The sequence below is a fragment of the Callithrix jacchus genome, chromosome 11, assembly GCF_049354715.1.
Source record: "Callithrix jacchus isolate 240 chromosome 11, calJac240_pri, whole genome shotgun sequence".
NCBI lineage: Eukaryota > Metazoa > Chordata > Mammalia > Primates > Cebidae > Callithrix > Callithrix jacchus.
This window is the reverse complement of record NC_133512.1, coordinates 9,973,455-9,994,347: the sequence shown is the minus strand read 5'-3', so window position 1 is coordinate 9,994,347 and position 20,893 is coordinate 9,973,455. Positions and strand designations below refer to the sequence as shown.

At 40.4% G+C, this 20,893-nt stretch overlaps 1 long non-coding RNA gene across 2 annotated transcripts in view; it reads right to left on the bottom strand.

The window, feature by feature from the left end:
• LOC118143608 (uncharacterized) overlaps window positions 1-20,893 on the bottom strand; it is a 171,046-nt gene that overhangs the window by 116,015 nt on the left and 34,138 nt on the right. For both annotated transcript variants that reach the window (XR_013523681.1, XR_013523682.1), the window contains one exon: window positions 14,905-14,949. This is a non-coding gene — a long non-coding RNA (uncharacterized LOC118143608). The remainder of the gene's footprint in view (window positions 1-14,904; window positions 14,950-20,893) is intronic.

Sequence of the window (20,893 nt, the reverse complement as noted above, 5' to 3'; positions counted from 1 at the left end):
ATGAATAATCCACCCCTTGTTTTGCATATAATCTAGTAGTAACAATAAGTATCTTTAGTCAAGCAGCCCAAACTGCTGCTGTCTATGGAGTAGCCTTCTTATTAAACTTGCCTTCAATTTATGAACTCACCCGGAATTCTTCCTTGTGCCAGATCCAAGAACCTTCTCTTGGGGTCTGGATTGGAATCCCTTTCCAGCAACTTCTTTCCCGTGACGTGAAGGGACGGTACTCAAGAGACCCCTGACCCAAAGGAAAGTTGTCTGCATGCCCCAATTGGCCAACTTTGGGTAAGTGGGGTGCATTTACCTGGGTAGAAGATGGGATTGGGTTAGAGGCCCAACTTAGGGGATGTTAACCAATATTCTTTGGATTAATCTGCCTTGCACTCTTTGCTGATGGCTGTGGGTGATAGGATGAGGCATGTACAGGAACATATGGTATGGGGAGCTTTTTTCTTTCCAAAAGGGGAAACCTGAGAACTGATGACACTGCAGGAAAAGATCCCCTATGAGCAGCCACCTGAACTTTACACTGTTGCTGCAATGGGTGGGCCTTTCTCTGGCCTCCCTGAGAATGTTTTTCTCCCTTTCTGTCTTTTGCCTTTCTTATCTTTTCACAGTGGTGGCCTGGGTTCGGAGTTCAGTTCCTGACTTAGGGAATGAGTCCTTTCTGGTTGATATCTGTTGTGATCTCCACCATTTGTTAATTCGCTTCTCATCCACGAATCATCTTGAATTTTCCTTTCTCTGAGCACCTAGGTGGTTACTTTTAGTAAAATTTAAAAGCCAGAAATATTTGCCTTTTTGTCTGGCTAAAATTGGGTAACAAGAAACCTAAAATAACGTGTTTTTTTAAAAAAAATTTTAATAAGAGAGCCCTGTGGTTAAAAGTCAGCTTAATTAAAAGCAGCTATTCAAGTTCTAACAGCCTGGAACTCCTTGGAAAAAAACAGAGGAGGTGCCATAGACCCTGTTTTGGGAAAAACATCTGTTTTCCTCATGAAACCTTAGAAAGTGAAAGTGGATAGATCTCTCTCAAAATCTAAGGCTCTGTTCTATTTTACATGTGTTATCTGATGTTTTTTGCTTTTTGGGGATATCAGAAATTACTTCGCATTATGAAAGAGATTTGGTGTGTAATAACTACATAGGAAATATACTTTTGGGGATAGCTAATGGCAATTAAAAGGAAATGCATGACTCTTAGAACATTTGGATCAGAGAAACATACTCTTGGCCACCTGCAAGGTATTGAGATGTTCCTACCCTCTCACTGAGAGAAGACTTTCATGGGGGATCAGCAAACCACAGAATGGGATTTGGGTTATTTTGCAATGAAATGCATGGTAAAATCATGGCACTGTCTTGTTCTATTGCATTTCTTTTTTTGAGATCTAGGATCTGATATAAAAATGGAATCCTTAATTTCGGGGATCTGTTTTGTCTTCCAGCTGTCCCTGCTTACCTGTCTGCATGCTTTCCTGGCCCTGTTCCTCCAAGGGCTCCACCCTGAAGCCAGTAATCCAATTAGGAAACTGGCAAATAAAAAATCTTACAACTACTGGATCTTATTCTGTCTGTGTATTCATGTGTGTTATTTATGTGATGTTTATACATGAAAAATCTCCAATTAATTTGCCTAAAAATAGTAAGTGCTTAGGCGAGGTGTGGTGGCTCATGCCTGTAATCCCAGCACTTTGGGAGGCTGAGGTGGGCAGATCACCTGAGGTCAAGAGCTTGAGACCAATCTGGCAAACTATGGTGAAACCATGTCTTTACTAAAACTACAAAATTAGCTGAGTGTGATACCAGCGACTCAGGAGACTGAGGCAGGAGACTCACCTGAGCCCAGGAGGCAGAGAATGCAGTGAGCCAGAATTGCACCATTAAACTCCAGCCTGGGCAACACAGTGAGACCCCATCTCAAAATAATAATAATAAGTGCTAAAATAAAATACTTGTCAGAAAAATAAAACTAATGCCTTTTAGTTCACATGCCTTTAGTAAGCTTTGGAAAATAAAGACAGTTTTAAGGATTATTGATTGGTATAATAAAAATATCTTCAAAATTAATACAGTTGGTCTAAATTATGCAAGTCAGATATTAGGTTTATTAAATGCTTTAAGGTCATAAGCTTTTGACCTTCTTTGGCTTTTGAAAACAGTTCAACTTGGCTGCTTAACAGCTAGTTAAGGCCTGAGGACATGTGGAGTTAGCCATAGCCCCTAGCTATGCTAGAAAGAATCAGACCTTATCTGCACTACTGGAGCCTGGTGTCCTAGGCTCCACACCTGCTATATAATTAAAATCACTTACTAGCCAAGTTTTTCACCATAAGTAAAAGTTGCTAAGAGTTAACAGTGTAACACGTATGTATTTGAGACTACTGAAGAAATAGCTCTACACATAGGCATGTAAGGAAAGTAAAATGTACTTTTACCAAAAGAAAGCATGGGAATATGGATTTCTTGCCTAAGTTTAGAAGGTTAAAGGATTGTTTACAGTGATATAGAAAAATCTAGGCCAAGAGCGGTGGCTTGTACCTGTAATCCCAGCACTTTGAGAGGCTGAGGTGGGCAGATCACAAAGTCAGGTGTTCGAGACCAGCCTGACTAACAGGGCGAAACTCTGTCTCTACTAAAAATAGAAAAAATTAGCCAGGTGTGGTGGTGTGCACCAGTAATCCCAGCTACTCAGGAGGCTGAGGCAGGAGAATCACTTGAATCCAGGAGGCAGAGTTTGCAGTGAGCCCAGATTGTGCCATTGCACTCCAGCCTGGGCAACAGAGTGAGACTTTGCCTCAAGAGAAAAAACAAACAAAACAAACAAAACCAAAATCTAAAGGTTTGAACAAGTTGTTAAAGGTTTATGAAAAATTAATTGTAAAAGAGATTCAGTGTGTGACTATATTGGTTAAAGTTAAATGGCTATTATACAGTTTTTCCATAAACTGAACATTAGAATAAAAAAAGCACACCAGAGTTTTCTTAGAACATTTTTCTTCTCGTTAACAACAACAAGGACAATTTGTAAAGGATTATAAAAGGTTTATGAGAATCTTACCTTAGAGTCATACTGATTAATATTGGATAGATTTATCTATAAGACTTTATTAAGAATTAGGTTTGACATTAATAGTGTATTAATGCAAGGTTAAGATTTGGCTTTCTCTCTTGAACAAGATTTTCATGTAATATTTTTGAAAATGAAAAATTTTTGTCTTCCCTTTTGAATAAACTGTAGGAAAAAGAAAGGAAAGAAAAGAGACACATTATTTGGAAAGTTAAGTTGTCCCTCTTAATGAGGAAAAGTTTATGCCTTTGTAAAATTTTTCATTTATCATTTTGGCTAAATTAGTGACTTATGGTTATCTGGTATTTTATATTTCTCAAACCTTCCAAAATCAAATGATAAAATATGTCTTTTTCTGACCTGAATAATCTTTTAGATATTAAGTTTCCTAAAGTCTAAATTGACTTCTTTGGCATAAAAATCATACAGAAAGCATTGTCAAACATGAAATAGTATTTGGTTTTCTTTGGGCTATATTTGTGTAAATATGTTAGTGATATGTGTTCCAAAATTATGGGAAACTCTTATAATTATGATATGACTTAGTGTATGGTAACAGTAGTTATAATTGTTATATTAAAATTGTTGTATACCATAGAAGTAATCAAAATTGCTAGTCAATTGTGGCTTTAGTAGTAGCTGCTCTAAAACTTTTTGTCATCCACAGTTATTCAGTTTTAATCCTCTTCAAAATGTCATTTATAATCAGCTATAGGGCTTTGACAGGTGCTGTTGAAGGCAGGCTTCTAATAACTTTGGAGACTGTACATTAGAATAGAGGAAAAACTTTCAGGACTCACATGGAGAGCTGGGATGTTTATGAATATCAAGCAGAACAGTAGTTGACTGCATGAATGGAACTAATAAAAGACTGAAGTACACACATGTATACCATGGGATACTATGCAGCCATAAAAAACGATGAGTTCATGTCCTTTGTAGGGACATGGATGAACCTGGAAACCATCATTCTCAGCAAACTGACACAAGAACAGAAAATCAAACACTGCATGTTCTCACTCATAGGCAGGTGTTGAACAATGAGAACACATGGACACAGGGAGGGGAGCACTACACACTGGGGTCTGTGGGGGAAATAGGGGAGGGACAGCAGGGGGTGGGAAGTTGGGGAGAGATAGCATGGGGAGAAATGCCAGATATAGGTGAAAGGGAGGAAGGCAGCAAATCACACTGCCATGTGTGTACCTATGTAACAATCTTGCATGTTCTTCACATGTACCCCAAACCTAAAATGCAGTAAAAATAAAAAATTAAAATTAAAAAAAATGATTTTCCCGTTTAAAAAAGAAAAAAAGACTGAAGTAATGTTTTTGACTTTTCTTTCTTGCTTAAAATGTTGTTGATCCTTTGTTTTGTTTTTCAAAGTCACGGAAACTTTATTTTGAGCTATTTACAGCTTGTGGCAATTGAGTAAATTATACTCCTGTGAACAAAATTTGGAGCATATTTGTGTCTCTCTATTGAATTTTTCCAGAATTTGGTTCCCTGGATGACCTCTGGTCATCCTCACTGCTCATTGTAAGGTAACTATAATGCATTAGCATGCTAAAAGACACTCTCATCAGTGCCATGACAGTCTACAAATGCCATGGCAACATCAGGAAGTTACCCAATATGGTCTAAAATGGGCAGGAAGTCCCAGTTCTAGGAATTGCCTATTCCTTTCTCGGAACACTCATGTAAAATTCACCCTTGTTTTTCATATAATGAAGAAGTAACAGTAAGTATCCTTGATCGAACAACCCAAGCAGCTGCTCTGTCTATGGAGTAGACATTTTTTTTATTTCTTTACTTTCTTAATACGCTCATGTTAACTTTATGAACTCAAATTCTTGCATGACATCCAAGAATCCTCTCTTGGTGTCTGGATAAGGACCCCTTTCCAGTAACAACAGTATTGTCAAAACTTAAGACTGGTCTTTGAGATATTTTTCAAACTTTTGCATTATGGCAACCAAATGGCTCTAGTCAGAACTGTGAGTCAGACCAAGAAACTGACTCCCAATCAGTAACTTTCATTCACAAACTGACTTAGCACAAAGACAGTTTGAATACTTCTATTATTTCATCCTAACCTATCAGCAGCACTCATTCATTAGCCCTCTGCCTGCCAAATAATCTTTAAAACTCTAGCTTCTGAGTTTTCCAGTAGGCAGACTTGAGAAATGTCTTCTGTCTCTCTGTCTAGCTGGACTTGCAATTATTAAACTGTTTCTTTGCTGCAAAACCTGCTGTTCTAAGTGCATTGGCTTTTCTGGGCAGTGGCCAAGACGAGCCTGTTGTGCTATTACAGTCTGTTACTTTCTAAGGGCCTTTAACTCAAAATACTTTTTGCGGCAAGGAGCCATATTTTGGGGTGAAGTTCCCTACACTCTTGCAATTGCTACTGGATTTCCATTTACTCTGCAGGTGATGATAAGCTATTGAGGACTTTAAAGTCTGAGTGGACTTGAAGTGAGGAAGCAACATGACAGGCTATTGGAGAAATGAGAATCCCAGAATAGGACAACAATTTCAGCAGTTTAGGTGAGATATTAAAGGCCATGGTAATGGAGATGAGAGTGCAAATTTTTAAGAACAGGCATTCAGCAACCCTTGTTGACATGCATCAGCCAGACACTCCGATTAAGGAAGGCAAAATGGCAGAGTATGGGTGCTGATGAGATTTGTGGAGTGGGAGAAAGAAAAGTGTTAGAGTTATTTGACAAGATTTTGACTTGGGGCCCCTGTGTAAATTCTGGTACATTAACCAAGATGTGAATTCCGAAGAAGAAAAAGGATGGGTGGTGGTGATGTGGGAATTTAGTTCAGGAAAAGGGAAGAGGTAATTTGTTTTTTATTCTAGATGCTAAGCTTTGTTCTAGTTGCTTAGGCTGCTGTGGGGGCCCAGTGGAAAGGGATTTTAATGATTTAGTGAAGGTATTAGCATTCTGGGTTCTGATAGTTTCCTGTACTGGAGACTTCTCTTGTTTTTAAAAGTTCATACTGGGCCCTCTTGTCACATAGAAGTAATGCAAGAATTAATCCATGATTCTTGGATAAAAATATAAAGGCATTATAAATACAAATGCAGATGCCGTAACATGAGATGCTAAGTGGTCGGTTTAATCATGTAAATTGGGTATCTCCGTGGTTGAACTATGGCCTTGAAGGGTTAGAGGCAAGTTTTCCATTCATTCCAGCTTAGACCGGCCCTTTGGTATTTCCCACATGATATTTTTTAAAACTGACAAATCCAGAGTTTGGCAAATTCACTATAGGCAATTATGGGCTGTGGAAGACACATGAGCACACAGCCTGTGGGGAAAATCCGAGTGGGGGTCCTCCTGAAAGAATCCAGGGAAAACAAGTAAAACTCATTCTTTCTTTCAATAAAGATCTGGTAAAAACAGGCACAAAAGTAAAATCCAAAGGAACCTGGTGATTTTAGTGAAAGAGACTTGAGCAGGGTATGTGAGACCCTTACGGGAGATACACAACTCAGATGGAATAAGGGAGGGGTAGGATGGAGACCAGGGAAATGCTTAAAGGAGGTGCTGTTGACCCTGAGCAATAGTTAGCTAGTTCAAAAGGTGTGTAAAACGTGTGTGGAAGGCATTGTAGGGTGAAAGGCAGTGTGTGTCGGGGGACACAGGTTCAGAGGCAAGACAGCTGAGTGAGCAGGAAGAGTTCGTACACTTCAATGTCCTGCAGTCTAGAGGGTTGGAAATGGAAGGGAGGGGGGTGCATTGGAGCAGAAGCAGTGAGGAGGGGTCTGGAGTAGTGGGTTGGGCTAAAAAGCTTGAGCTACACCCATGGAAGACGATAGCAAGCCATTGTATGATTTTAAGCAGGGGACCAGCATGCTACCCCAGCCGTTGGGTGGAGGATTGAGTAGACACCAGTCTAGAGAAGGGTAACATAGCTAACTCTCACAGTAGATCAGGCCAAAAAAGTTAAAGGTCTAAATCAGGTCGGGGTAACAAGGTTGGAGACGAGGAGTAGATCTAACGTGGATAATAGGGTGGTGAAATGATGGTCAGCTGAGACTTTGGTGCTATTGATCAACGTGGGGAATAAAAAACATAGCTTTAGATGTACTAAACTTGAGTTTCTATGGACATCCGGAGAGACATCTAGGCTAGAAATAGCTAAAGACCCTCACTGCAGATGATGGGGAGGACTATGGTAGCATTTATGAGCATTTCTTTTATGTCAGTCTGTTAATTGTTTCACATTTATCAGGTCATTTATTCTTTTGCTTTATTCTTCATAGCTCCTATCATTGTTATGTACTAAATAATCATTGGCTCATTAGTACAGTGCCTGCCCAACACCATTAATAGAGGTGCTTCAATGACAATGACTGTTAATATGTCATGTGTATCAGGTAGGGATGATTATTTTGCCCATTTGATGGATGTGGAAACTGAGGCTTGAGAGATTACATATATTGTCCCACATTACATGGCTAGCCAGAACAAATATAGAACTTCAGATCTATAGTTGCATAAATGACCATTGAAATCACAGGGAAGTATTGAACTGCTTTCCTAGGAATAATGCAAAGAGTGAAAAAGGGTCAAAGAGGAAATCCTAGGGGAGCCTCAACCACTGTGGGAGAAAAAAGAATCTTCAAAGGAGACTGAAGAGCAGTGCCAGGGACATAAAAGAAAGCCAGGAAAGGAATTGTGTTCTAGAAACTAAAGAGGGAGAGTCTTCCCTGAACAAGGGGGTAGTAGGCAATTCCATACTGAACTTACATTTTAGGGAAGGTGTGCTCTGGAAATCAGGGAACTCTGTGGCAGAATTTCGGCCCTGAGGAGTGAGAGACAAGCTTTCCTTAGAGGAGTAATGAGTGCTGGAGAACATGGTGAGTGCCTTGTCAGTGGGATGGCAGTGACAAGAGTCAGCCTGGGGTAAGAACTGAAGGGAAGGGAGTGGAGATCCTGGGGGACAATAGTGTCCATGAATCACTATTGGAAAGAGGAGAACAGACAGTGACAAGTAAGAAAGAGGTGAGAAGATTCCCTTAATACAATGGGTGAGGATCCAGCTCTGTGGCTTGCACTTGCTGCAGAATAAAAATGTGCACATATGTGGAGGGTATGTATGCATGCATGTATGTTTGTGTGGGTGTGTGTAGGTGGGATTATGTATGTTTGTGTGTGTTTCATGAGTGAATGAATCAGTAAAATCTGATAATGACTGTAAACCTCCTTTATACATTGTGGAATGCAAAACAAATGTGAAGACTTATTACTCTCTGCTTAGGTTAACCTTGGGGAGATGGTGCCTTCAGACCTCTTACCTTATGCTACATAAGCAGAGGTTATGGCTGTGACAGAGATCCCCATCACTCCTCCTATCACAGGAACTGTGCATTCTGTCCAATGCTGTTGTTTAGATGGAGATTATAAGAAGGAAATTATTCTTCCTCTTGAGATAAAGTGCATCGTGCATCTGTTACTGAAATACCAGGGGTTCAGTCTGGGTCCTGATGCCCATGCACAGAAAGCCAGTCACTGAGGCAACAAGTATTGCAAGGGAAGAAGGCTTTAATTGAATGCTACAGCAGAAAAGGGTCAAATCCATCTCCTCAACTGACAAAAACTGGGGGGCTTTATATGATGGGTAAGGCAGGAAAACAGGAGTTAGAGAAAGGCAAGGAAGCACTTATAAGGAATGCGGGGCCTGGATGCAGAGATCTGGTGAGTTTCAGTCTCTGGCCTGAGGGTCAGTTTCATGAGGAAGAAACTCAGGTGAGACAAATGTAAGTTTCAAGTTTTAAGACCAGGGAAGGTCATCTTCTATGTTTATCCAAAAAACCTGTAAACATCAGTTCTATGAGACAATTGAGCTGGGTTTACATCATTCCTGTCTCTGTAAGTGTTCACATGCCTGGAGCAGACCTGAGAGAAGCCACAGCGAAGGCTTCCCTGGCCGTGTGGTCAGCGGGCTCCTCCCATGCTTAGGCATAAGGCTGTCCTCTCACTTCTAGCAAAAAGTGAAAGTGGAGATGGTCGTCCACTCTATTGTGCCTGCGGACACAACCCCTACATATTTGCAGGGCTCAATGCAAAATGCAAATGTGAGGGTCCTTCTTTAACTATGATTATGAACATAAAGTCAGTGACCACAGAGCATTAAACCAAAAGTGGGTCCTTCTCAGCACAGAGTCCTTTCCAAGGGCCCAGGCATGAGCTCTGCAGGTAGTCCTGCTGCAGACTGAGCTGGGCTACCAAATGTCATCACCTTGAATAGACGCTTGAGTTCTCAGCATGTGTGATATCTTTGCAAACCCGGTCATTATGGAATTTCTTATATTACCAAAAACAAACAAACGATGATTTGCTCATACCGATGTACGCTATCCTCAGGTGATTCGTCCTCCCATCTCTCTGGCAGCTTCTTTTCACTCTCCGTTGTGTACTCCTCGTCCCTGCATCTGAAGTACCTCAAATTTCTTTTCTCCTTACCCACTGCACTATCTAGACAGTATTGGAAATTTGTTTACTCTCAATCCTGGGGACCAAGACAAAAATATTCTTGGCTTACATACTTGGTGAGTTCCTGAAAAAGTGAGCTCACAGCTATTACTTATATTCGATATTATATCCTCCCACTGGTGTTCATTAAATTTTCAAAGACTTCCCCGCAGTTGACTGCAGAGCATCCCAAACACTTTAAATAATACAGGTGCACAGGCCACAAATCTGAGAAAGAAAATACAAGTCTGCAACATTTCTTTAAAAACTATCTGATTTAAATAATCAAAGTATGTGAAATGATTTAATAGTGTTTATCTCACTTAGTGTGAATATTTTCATGTTTTACTGAAGAAAATTTAATGTGTTTGAATGCTTCCTCCAACCCCCAGTGGAGGTGTTACACAATACACAGTTTGTGCTCACATTACCATTTTAAAAATACAACAGATCCCAAAGTTTGACCCACCTGGGTTATGGTTCAAGAATTGCAACCCTATGTTACTATTCACTTGGGGAAGCAGCGTGCACCAGTCAATGTATAATCTGTTATCATTTGACTTGTACATAAACTCTCTGGGAATGTAATTTAATGGACATTTAAGCCACCTCTTTTATATTCAAATAAAGGCCAAAAAGCATGGTCATATACTTCCCAGATATTTCCATTTCTTTGGGAATATTTAGTGACTATATGGAATTTTAGTATTTAGCCCTTAAATCTTTATCTACAAATTCCTCATGAATTTACTGTAGTTAGTAGTCCTACATGTAAGTACTGCAATAAAGAGGTTTCTGTTTTAAAAAATTCTGACATTACTGCAATTAATAAACATTTCTAACTTCATCGTAGACAAACAAACAAAATATAACCCACAAACAGATGCATTCTATAGGTTGAATCATTCGGGAAGAAATGAAGGCACTTTATTTTTCTGGAAAGCTGTGTATGTATACACCTAATGAACACTTATTGTATTGCAGTTAGTGAGTGAATACTAACAAGAGTTACAAATTCTGCAAAGGTATAAATCTCTACTAAGCGAGGGTGATTTTAGCTGTTATCCCTATTTACCAGATAAGCAAAGTGAGGCACGGGAAGAAGGAAAATATTCTGTATTCGACCTTTATGTTTATCGTTGGTCCAAAGAGTAACTGCTTAGTTCCGGTGTGTTCCTTAGTTTCTCCTTTCCCTCCCCCTTCCCCCTCCCCTGCCTCTCCTTCTCCCTCTCCCGTTCTCTTTCTCCTCCTCCTCTTCTTCTCTCCTTCTTCTCCTGTAGTTGAATGCCATAAGACCACTGTTCATTCTTTTGTGACTCAGATTTTCTGTCATCTTCAGGGTCACTAAGCATTTTTCAATTCCTATGTGAAATAAACAGTTGATGTCTTCAAGATTAATAATTATTCCTTCTTAGAGACAGAATTAAAGACAGTGAGAACTTAGGAGGTATTGGATGAGTTTTACTGGCCATCTCCAAAATCCATTACTTGGTAGAGCCATTGAGGTTTAACACAATGAATGCCAAGAAAGATCTAGCAGCCATAATTATAAATGCTACTAAAATGAGTAATATTTTAAAACATTCCTGCAATATGTCTCGGTAAATCTTAATTTACAGAGAGCCAAGTTCATAAAACATCACAGGGGCTGAGCCTGGGCAGTTCAAAGAATGATGCAAATCTCAACTTGACAGAGGGCTTCACAATGATTTGGTGTTCCTTATAATCTGGTGAAGTGAGTTTTCCCTTCGAGGAGACAGGGGCATGGAGACATTTGATAGTATACCTATCACAGAAATGAAGTCAGTGGTAGAGCCAGAATTAGAACTTAGGGCATCTGAGGATTCCATACCTGATATCACCCATTTAGCCACATAGAGGATGAACTGAGTCACCAGTGAAAATTCTGGGGGAGGGGGCCCTAAAATAATTTCTTCTGACTATGCTACATCTTATCTTGCCACACTGTGGGTGACAGAGCCTGTCCTCATTATCTTATGCCCAACCATGAGCCCTTGTGTAGGAGAAGTGAGAAAAATGAAGTCTGTGGTGTGATTTTGATTGTCATGTGGGAAGAGGATGTAAACGGCTCCCTCCTCATGGACTGGGGATCTGAGTGTGCAGGCCTTTAAACATGGATCCAGGGCACGGCTCTCTCTTCTCTGCCTGACAGCTGAGAGCGCACCTCCTACTTCCTTGGCCACAAGCACACATTTTTAATAAGACATCAGTTGAGCAGTAGAATATTGGATATGAGTTTTAATTGCATTCTGCTTCCCGTAAGTTCTACCCCGTCATTGTTAAGGAAAATAACACTACCTTGGGGTCCACAAGGTAACTTTCCTGATTGGCAGTCTCCAAATTTTACATAAAAATTCTGATGAAGATAAGACTCACTTCACCAGCTTGTGGTGTAAAATAATGTCTCGTTTCTAATGCTCAAATCCTATCGACTTTAAGCCTTTGTTCCACTGATAACGAGAGGGCTCTTCCTCTGCAGGTGTTTCAAATGCATGCTAAGTGGAAGGGGATCCGTGGTGATTAATAACCCTTTGCAGAGGAGAAAACTGGGAAGTCTGGCCATCTCCCCTGAGGGAGTGTTCTCTCTACTGCCATTACCACTGCCTGGTGTGGTCAGCAGGCAAATATCCTAGGGCAAGGCTGCAAGCCCCAAGGAACTGAAGACCTGGCCTCGCTTCTGAATCCAGGGTGAGGAAGAAACTGCTTTTCCTCTCAGACTTATTCTCATCTATGGTTGCTGCACACCACGCCTGGCCCAAATTCCAAGATAGAATTCTATCACTTTACACTCAGGCACAGACATTCTCTCCAGGGCACATCATGGTGCCTGGACACTGGTTTCAGGGCAGGGTAGGGGGTGGGGGGCGTGGTCACAGAACCTGCTTTGCTAGAAGCAGCTCACCGCACCAGCAAGGCCCTGTTGTTAAACCTGAATCCAACTCCCCTGGGCGCCCCTCTCATCTGTTGGCCTCATCCAGAACAACACCGGGTCATCGGATATCCTCTAATAACCCAGAACCTCAAAGCTTTCATTTCTTTCCTTCTAGATGACTATTTGGCCCTCAGTAGAAATCTGCTGCTACAAGTAGATGCAGAGTAAGAAGAACAGCACCCAGCTTTATCCACCTGGGGAAATTGTGCCTCAGCAACTTGCTGTGTTCATAAGAAGATCATGGTGTGTTTACCTCATATCACATATTTAAGTGGGTACCTATTTTTTTCCCTGAAAAAAAAATATTTGTTATGTTGCTATAACCAGAAATAACTGGGGCTGTTTGATACTTTTTATTTTTTTTATTTATTTAAAAAAATAAAAATAAAACAAACAAACAAACTAATCAAAAAGATCCACTAACAGTCCTGTCTTGGGCTAAATGGTCGTCTCAATAGACACACTGTTGTTGAGGAAGAAGGCAGAGCTCTGATAAGATAGTTTGTGTGTGAAACAGTAACCACCAACATAGATGTTCTGACTATGTTAGGGACCAAGAGAAAGCTCATGAAATCTAATGTAGCAAGGAAAGTGAGGGTGGGGCAAAGAAAACTCCACCTCAGTCATGCAGACCTCAGAAGATGCCTAAGTGCTGGATGGTGAGGAAACAGACATGAGAGTGACCTGCCAGGACCCGCGTGGACCAGCCTTTCAAGCATTCCACACATCCTTTTTGTGAACAAAGTTAACACTGGGCAGCTTGCACCCCTCTCCAGCTTAGGTAGGGTAGAATTGTACCCAACATAAGATTAGATTCAGCATATAAGGCAAATGTTATATATAACTAAAATATGTTGAAAAATCTCACAAGCCATCCATAGGTTCAGAAAGCGTTGCTTTGTGGGCATAACCCCAGGAGAACATCAGGTTCAGATCTATTTCTCTATTCTTGGATATATGTATTGTGTGGCAGGTGGTATCACCTACGACATTGTAATGTTCCTTCTCTCTCTCTCTCTCTCTCTCTCAAGTACATGTAGTTGGAATCACGTGAGTTGTATATGTGTATGATATGGCTATGCTGTATGTGGGAAGGGGAGGCATGTCCAAGTGGCATCTAGAAAAAAGTAATCACACAAGGGCAAGGGAGTATCTGTCAGAAAATACAAAAGAAAACTGTCCATCTAAAAATAGTTTTGGTATTGAAACAGAGAAAAACAATTATTGTTTTGTTGTTGCCAATAATCTGCCCATCTGAAATAAAGCCAAAAAATTATGGGAGCTAAAAAAGAGATTGACACAATTTTTGAAACACCTTTTAGAGTATTTCTAAACTTTCTAAACACTTTCTAAAGTGTTTCTAAATCTGGCTCCCAGGACACCACACTAGTTCTGCTCCCATTGTACTGGCTGCACCGGGTCAGTCTCCATCACTCCTTCCCCCTCATCTTCTCAGCCTCCAAAGACTGATGTCTCACTAGGCTTAGCCATTGGATCCCTTCTCTTCTATGTATTCACTCACTTGTTTGGTGATTGCTTTGGTTCCCATGGCTTTATATGCCACATATCCCTACATGTATAGGCTGATGGCTCTGCATTTATGGCTCTAGCCCAGAGCTCCAGGACCTGTGTGTATAACTGCCTATCTAACATGTCCACTTTGATGTAGCAGGAATCTTGGCAAATGTGTCTAAAACCAAACCCTTGAGTTCTTATTTTAATCATATCGGCTCTTTTTCCTCTAGTATATCCCCTCCCTGTCAAAGGCACCACTGTTCATCGAGTTGCTCAGGTCAGATATCTGAAGTCATTCAGTTCTCTCTCTCTTTCTCTCTCTCCCATGCGGTGTCTAATCTGTCAGAAAATCCTGTCGTCTGGATGTTAAAATTGTATACATCATCATCTCTTTTTACGCCACTCTCATCCAGGCCACTGACACCGCCTGCTTGGACCTTCGCCATTCTTCTCTAACTAGTCTTCCTCCTACTCTTGTCCCTCACAGACCATTCTCCTCACAATGGCCAGAGATGCCTTTTAAAGATATAAATTAGATTACCAGTGACTCCCTTGTTCAAAAACTTCAGATGGGTTTCCATTGTGCTTGGAATAAAATCTCAAGTCTCTTTATGGCTTTCAAAACTCTTCATGATCTGGTTTCTACCTAATCCTTCAATCGCATCTCATGCCTTTGGGCCCTTATAAAACTAACCTCAAATTTATTTGGCCTTTAAGAGTTTCTAGAACCACACCCAACTTTCCACCTCATCAGAACATTTTTGTTTGCTAGTCCCTTAAGCCTGGAACCACCTTCTGCAGTTTTAGCATAGCTGGCCCCAAGCCTAAAAAGCTATACATAGATCAGAAGGAAGAATGCAATTAAAAGAACTAACCAGGTCTCACTTCACACTTCAGATCCTTAGCACCGTGGATCAGACCTGTGTTGGGAAGAGAAAAGTCATTTAAATAAAGTTTATGATTGAATCTTTAATCTAGATACATGTTAATACAGAAAACATTGTGGAGTTTGCTTCAGATGTAATTGAAAGATACAGATGGGAAATTCACTATACCATGTTCGAAGGCAAAATCTGGGGGGGAAAATAAAAAGGAATTAAAAATACATCATATCTATCGTGTTGCCATTCAACACTTCTCAGCATACAATTTCTGTGGTTTAGGGAAGGCCATAGATGCACACTTACGTCAGAACCAACCACATGGCAAAACTTCCACCTTGGTTCTAATAATATTCCGGTTGATTCCTTGTAGTTTGCTAAGTAATACCAGTATCTGGGATGTATTATAAGATTCTTATACCCTAATTGAGTAGTATTATGTGTTAAGCAATAAAAACAATTCTCACAATGCAAGCAGTCAAAAAAATGGAACTCTTGAATATATTCACTAAAATAAAACAAAGGTGTACCTCAGCTGATAGAGGTGAAAACTTAAAACAACTTAAGAATGAAAAAGATCTACAGTACATATTAAAACAAAGAAGTATATAGAGTGATATAGACTGCTTATAAATATTAATTAGAACTATAACTGCACAAGTCAATACGGTTCTTTAAAAACAATGGCATATTATGAAATTAGTCACATAATTAAAACATTTTTCTGGTATCCCAGGTCAGTTAACAGCAAGTAAGAAGTAAAACAGGTGGAGAATAGGAGGAGTAAAAACATATCAAGTTCTTTACTACACATATTGACAGACTTCAGAGTTCTCGAGAATTAGAGACGTGTAGATTCAGATGTGTGGCTTGAGAAGCTGAAAGAGATTCAGGTAAAATAAAAAATGCATGTAAATTGCAAATCACTATAGATGTTAAAGAAAAGCCTTAATGTTGATATTCTCGAGAGGCTTTGTGAACTGAAAAACAAATCACTTTCATTTTATACAAAAATTGTTTGTAAATACAGGAAAACATTTAGAGAAATGTAAGTGTTGTAGTTATTAAAGCAGTGTCTGTTAAACAAAATTATTTTTTAAGTGTAAGCACACAAAATATATATTAATATAATAATAAATTAGTATGTATTTATTTACTTTTGACTCAAAAATAACAGTATGTTCTCTCTTTATATGTTAGTAAAATATTTAGCAAATATTAATAATTAACATATATGAATAATTAATATCAAAACAATAATTTTCTGACAACAGATATTACACAAAATATCAGAGCAAAATTCCTTAAAGTTATGCCAAAATATGCATTTTTAAAACTTTAGTTTCATTAGTTTCTTTGTATTTTTGGTTAGCATTTAGTACATCAAATTTCATATACTCAAATAGCAGTTTTCTCCTTAGGAATGGAACTTCCGATTGTTGGCTAGACAGATGGCCAACTAGAATAAGGACTTCCCTTGCAGCTCGGTTAGACATGTGACTACATTCAGGCCAATGAGATGCAAGTTGAAGTGGTATGCACACCTTCTGGTACATGTCCTTCAAGACAAGAGATATCCCTTTCCTTGTCGTTTTTGTCTTCCTGCTGGCACAACAGTGAATTGGAGCGTAAGTAGCTGTCCTAGGCGCTGGAACATCAGCTAAGGATGGGTGAGTAACACAGCGGATAATCCTGGGAACTTGGTGGTACCAAGACCTCTCTGGTTACCTCTGTCGGGAGCCGTTTCTAGTTAGTGATAGAAAAATAAACCCAAACTGGGTTGTGTGGAAGCGGAAGTGGTTGCCCAAAAGCAGCAGTGAGGAGTGTAGGTTACTCTTTCTAAAAGCTTCACAGTGAAGCAAGGGAGATGTGGGGAAGTCGTTTGTGGAAGGTCAAGATTGCGAGAGGGACGACCCTTTCTAGGGGCCATGCAGACCAGTGGAGAATCTGGAACGTTTATACTCTGAGCTGAAGAGAGAATCACCTGGGAAGAGAGAGAAAAACTGAACAAACAGTTGGAACAAACCCTAAGAAGAGCTGGGAGGGAATAGAATCAAAAGCAAATGGGGAAAAGACTAATCTCCCGTGGCAGAAGGGAAGAATAAATAGAGATAAAGACACATTTGACTTAACACCTAGGTGATGGGTTGATAGGCGCAGCAAACCACCATGGCACACGTTTACCTATGTAACAGACCTGCACGTCCTGCACATGGACCCCGGAACCTAAAATAAAAGTTGAAGGCACATTTGAATGTTCAGGGTAAGTAAATGAAGGGTCCACACATTTTTCTCAAAACTTGAGAAGCAATGCAGGTCTTAAGAACAAAGAAAGTAGTTGAAGTTTGAATAATCCTTGAGGGATTTGAAAAAACAAGCAAACAGCAAAAAAGAAAAAAAAAACCATCCTTGAGTGTTCCCGAAGTCTCACCTGAAGTTGGCCATAAGTATTTGTCATTTCCCGGTGAGCAAAGCAAAATGACCTCCTTCAGCAGTGCTTTGCAGCTTAGAAATCCGAGTCGGTCAGAATGACTCATTAGGCTGCTGTAGAATAGACTGTTTGCAAGGCTTATACAGCAGAAGATCAAAGGGTTGGCGGGAATTAGTGCATTTTTGACAGTGTGGAAGAAGTAATAAACTGTGAAGTCCAGACAAATTAGGAAATACATTGAAATAAGAAGGGACCGAGAGTCTGATTCAATAGAGACAAGGGAAGGAGATTAGGCTTGGGCACACTGACTATGAGCAGAGCAGGAGTGAAGACATGGTGGTGACAATGGAAAGAGGGAAGCTGGCGGTCCACAGGGAAGGTCACAGCAGGATATGGGAGGTCAGAGGTGGAGCGGAGAGGCCAAGGGGTGGCTGCAAATGAAGTTACAGCAGAGAAGGGGGGAAAGCGGTCAGAGGAGAGGGGATCAAATGACTGTGAAGCTGGGAAGTGAAGTGTCTCATCCAAATGAAAGCTGAAATCACCCGTGGTTTTGGAAAGAAAAGCCTTAGAAGAGAAGACAGATCCAGAGTCCAGCCTCGTTCCAGAGGCTATGGCTATAAACCCAAAACTCATGGCATGGAGACAAACAGTCATTAGAAATAAGAGAGCAACTAAAGCTATACTTCTTGTCAATATCACTTAGGACTTTTCACAAATGTAAAACCCACAAAATGCGGACAGTTAGGTCTGCATTAAAGTCATTTTTAGATAAATATTTTATTACTATTAGGTCGCTGTAAGTGAGATACGTTGAGTTCTCACTGTTATTATTGTTTTCCTATTAATAATACCTTAGTAGTCAGGACAGAACTATGAAAGACCAAGGTAGTATTGATTTTTTACTTTTCCTCTTATTCCAGTAGAGGGCACTCAAAGCTCAAATAAACGCATGCAATCATTTTTATAGCAATTGTTGTTTTATATAATTAAAACTCATCTTTAAATGAAAAAGAGAATGTCTAATTTAATAAAACAATTACTAGTCATGCATGTAAATTTTACTAAAATGAGGTGAGATCTTATAAGTGTCTAAATGAGGACAAGACTCCCCAGACACACTTCTTTCATTTTCACTCAGCACACACTGAAAGCGGAAAGGAAATTCTCTTGTCTAAGAAGCAAGTTGGGCTTTCTAAAGGTGGCCACAGACACTTCATCCTGAAGTTCTATTTTCGTTCCCATCTGGACTTCTTGGAGAAGGATTTTCAATAAACTGGAAAATAATCCTGTGGTGCTACTGGACAAATATCCTTCAATGGAAAACATCTGAGAAAGAGTTAATAAGACAGAAATGACATTGGAGCTAGAGAGGCCACCCTCGGAATTATGTACAACCAATGAATGAGGTGGTTAACAGTGAGGTTGCAGCCACTAGGCACAGTCCAAAGAAATTCTCAGGAAACTTTTAAGAAGACCTTGTGGCCGGGCGCGGTGGCGCGTGCCTGTAGTCCCAGCTACTCGGGAGGCTGAGGTGGGAGGATCGCTTGAGCCCAGCAGTTCTGGGCTGCAGTGCTATGCCGATCGGGTGTCCGCACTAAGTTCGGCATCAATATGGTGACCTCCCGGGAGCGGGGGACCACCAGGTTGCCTAAGGAGGGGTGAACCGGCCCAGGTCAGAAACGGAGCAGGTCAAAACTCCCGAGCTGATCAGTAGTGGGATCGTGCCTGTGAATAGCCACTGCACTCCAGCCTGGGCAACATAGCGAGACCCCGTCTCTAAAAAAAAAAAAGACCTTGTGTTTTAGGGAGTTGTGAAAACGCAAGTATTGTTAGTGCTTGAGGAAGACTCTCTTCCAAGCACAAGACTAACTCTCTGTGGCTTTGGTTGCCATGTGGCAGAATGACGGTGGAAGATGTGAACGGTGATCACATTGCGTCCAAGATTCTCCTAGAGGAAGTAAGTCCTGGGGTCAAATAATTTTACCATGATGTCTTTGCCGCGATGGGACTGCTATGACCCAAACAAGGCAGCTTTTCCAAACACGGACGACATTTTGGTTTGGATTTACTTTTTAGGTTGGAGTAACGATTATTTGCGGGGAGCAAGTGGGAATCATGCCCGCATCCCTCAATAACGAATCCATCAACATGAATTCGTTTCTTTGGTCGAGTTCAGGATGCTACAGGGAAGAGAAGACTGTCTCCAAAAAAGTCGTTTTTGGCAAGGATGGCAGCCCTGGCATTATAAAGAGAATGTTATGGCTTATTTATAACAGATTTTTTTTAAAGAACTAATTGCAAGATTCTGAAACATTATGATTTTAAAACTCCCTTTATCTGCGCCTCACCCTGACTAGACACACAGTAATCCCTGCCCTCAGAAAACAAGTCTCTTCTCAGGAATAGCTCAGTGCTGGAATTCTTCAGTCATATCAGAGATGTATCAAATACCAGCAAGCCCAAAGTCTAAAAAGCTATGCAAATTGGAGGTTTTTTTAAAAAGCGCTTTCCCTTTTTCCTAATAACATGGCAGTATAAGATAAAGGATTTAGAATTTCAGACCGTGAGGGTGTCCACACATCAATAATAAAAATCAAACAACTCTGACACTGTAGGTTAAATATAGAATATTTATGGCTTGGTGTCATTGTTGACCATACCTAGGCTTCCCATCCATCACTGAAAGACCAGGCAGCTGCTGTCTCATTGTTTATTCTTTTTCTCAGCTCTCTGACCATGGCTTGGTTTAGAGTTGTAGGCAATAAATTTCAAGGTTGAGTCTAGTTTCTAACCTTGTGGCTAAAGATTTCCCATTACCTGGTTAGGCAAGATAAATATTTTATTTGAAATGACATCCATAATCATCATAAGAAAATCATTCAAATAAGAGTGAATGCTGACGGCCTTAACGCGAAGTTCCCTCTAAACCAGTGTGGTGGAGAGGAAAACACACAGTGATGAGGCAGAAGGTCTACCTCCTGCAACGCAGGCAAGCATTTCTCCCCTCCAAGACTCAGTGCCTCCTCCTTCACCCAACCAAATCATCTGTAGACTCTGTCCCTCTAGGGATGATTTGTGTATCACCTAGGATGCATTCTGCTGCAGGCAACAACAATAAAACCTAGCTAAAAGTGGCTTAATAAATAAAGATGTGTCTGATCTTACCCAACAGGAAGTCTGGGCACCAGGAAATTCCAAGGAAGTTCAGTCAGGAGCTCAGTGACGTCAACCATCTTTGCAATTGTCTTGGCTTTTCCTTCAAGATCACAAGATGGCTGTTCCCAGTATCATATCCTCACACGGTGACATTCAGAGACAGAAAAATAGGTATTTTTCTTATTTCCATTTTTTTAAGGGCTTGAAACACTACTCCAGAAGTTCACCTCACTGGCCAGAATTGGGAATGTGTCTTTTCCTGGGTGAACCACTGGTCTAGGATACAGAATTACCATAGTTAGTCTGGATCAATGAGCATTCTCCCCCTGTGGCAGCAAAGAGTCCCAGACTGTCCTGCCATGCAAGGTGAGCATGAACGAAATTAGGGTTCAGTGA